Source organism: Octodon degus, unplaced genomic scaffold (genome assembly GCF_000260255.1).
Source record: "Octodon degus isolate 3935 unplaced genomic scaffold, OctDeg1.0 scaffold00249, whole genome shotgun sequence".
NCBI lineage: Eukaryota > Metazoa > Chordata > Mammalia > Rodentia > Octodontidae > Octodon > Octodon degus.
In genome coordinates this window covers 439,591-441,800 of record NW_004524825.1, presented here as the reverse complement: position 1 = coordinate 441,800, position 2,210 = coordinate 439,591, and the positions used below count along the sequence as shown (strand labels likewise).

At 39.9% G+C, this 2,210-nt stretch overlaps 1 protein-coding gene across 1 annotated transcript in view; it reads right to left on the bottom strand.

Annotated features, from left to right (window-relative positions):
* Gabra3 (gamma-aminobutyric acid type A receptor alpha3 subunit) overlaps positions 1–2,210 on the bottom strand; it is a 289,092-nt gene that overhangs the window by 24,619 nt on the left and 262,263 nt on the right. The gene's annotated exons all lie outside the window — the stretch shown is intronic.

Here is a 2,210-nt window from a genome sequence, read left to right as displayed (position 1 = left end):
AACTGTAGGGGCTGTTTGCATTTTTTACAATATATATCTCTTGGCAAGCTCATATGTCTTATACAGTGGGCTGGCCAATACATTTTCTTAGTGTCATCTTTTGATAAGCAGAAATTATTGATTTTGGTGAAGCCCATTTTCTTAGTTCTTTTCCTTGGTTTGTTAATTTTTGTGCACTAAGAAATTTCTGCTTGCCAAAAGTTGCAAGAGCATTGCTTTATATTTTCCTCGATGAACATCATAATTTTAGTTTTTGCATTGAAGTCCACAATCAATCTCAAATTCTCTCCAAGCCCCATTTGTGATAAAGTTTCTATTTACTACTTTTAGGCTCTCTGTGGCGTTTCATCCATGTAGCTTTCTCTTTATACCAATAGCACACTGTCTTAATTACTGCAGGTTTTTAATAATGCCTGACACCTTGTGGGATACATCCCTCCACTTTGTTCTTCTTTAGGCAGATAGTGGCTATTCTTGGCTCTATTATGTTAAAATTCTGTAGTCACTTTTGAAATTAACACTTGAAGTTAGAGGTTTTCACATCTATACAATCACTGTAAGTATGAATTATAAATTACGAGGCCAAATTTGAATTAATAAATAATTTCTCAAGGAATTCAACATTTCATACAGAGCTCAGGCCAAAATCAAAATGTCTTATTGTGAGTTCATACTGATAAGTGGATTTTTCTCTTACATTGAGACCATTATGCATAGCGCTTGAGTAGTACGGGACTTACAGGAAAGATCTTTGCATTGTGGCTTTTTAAACAAATGAACTCAAATTTGGTGGCAAAGCACACCAATCTGTTCTCACCAATGCCGACATTGGAAGCCTGTAATCACTTTCACTGGGGGCAGCAGAGCAGTAACCCAACTTCAGGAGCTACATAACTTGGGTTTCTTGTCTACTGGGTCATTTTCCTGTGTCTTCAAAGAGAACAACGGAGCATTTTCCGGTTTATTCTGCCTCTATCATCATCTGCTTTGTCTGTATTCATACACTCCTCTGCCTCACCCTTCGAAGAACAATTGTGGCTCCAGGTAGGGCTCCTCCAGATAATGCAAGATAATTCCCCCAGCTCCAGGTCTTCACTCTAATCCCACCTCCAGTTATGTTGCAAGGCAAGGTTACATGCACAAGTTCCTGGGACTTATGACCAGTACTTAGTGTACCACAGTATTCTTTCTTTTGCAACCTTCAATTTTAATCAGGCTCAATGCCTTTCTGTAAAGCCCTAAAATGTAAACTTTTGTGTACCAAAACCAGTAAATGAATCCATCCACTCATCTTGTGACAATGATACCATGTTTTCAGTTGCTTCTTCCCTTGGGCCTCCTGAGCATTTCCTTTTATGTTTTAGGAGCTCAGAGGTAGAGAATGTTTTCTTATTTAGGTTTTCTAGGGTTCTGTAGAGGAAGGTTTTTCAAGCTTTTTACTTCTGCATATTTCTGAAAGGTGACGCTGCTAGCTCACTGCCATATAGCTTCTGCTCCTGCGTTTTTCTGGACCTGCTCTTTTCAAGATCACTGACATCTAAATACATCACAGCACCCCACAGGAGCTTCTGGCCGCATCCGCCATGAACTCACAATAGGCTTCGCCTCAAATAATGATTTCCACTCCTTAAACACTTTCCTCTCTTGACTTGTATGAGGTCATACTCTTCAGGGGTTTCTTTCCTGCTTTTCAAGTTATTCTTGCTCTTCCTCCACTGCTGTCTCCTCCTGGACTTGACATCAAGTATCACTTCTCTATGAGACATCATGTGCTGTTTATTAATTAATGACAAAAGTACAGCTTTGGGACATTGGCAATGCCTTTTGCATGGGTACCTAGTACACCAACTCTAAACTTCACAGCCTCCATTACCAGGAGGCAGCTCACCAGCCTAAAAGAATTAATATTTATCTCTTAACAACATGCAGTGAGAAAAACCAGCAGAAAATGTTTCATATGCTTTAAGCCTCTGAGGACAAAGGGCTAATGATATGCAAATGTCTTTGCAGACGTCAGTGAATTCGCACTGAGGTAACTCTCACTGACTGTAGGTAGAGCTGAAGAACGCTTCAAATTGCATGCGGCCTTTACTAAGTATCAGCTGTTACTTTCAAAAGCAGCAAACAAAGCCAGACACTCATAGAAAAACCCCAATGGTCAGTCAGGTTTCCTCCCTTCACCTTCTCCAGTCTACATAGAAAGTCTCTCT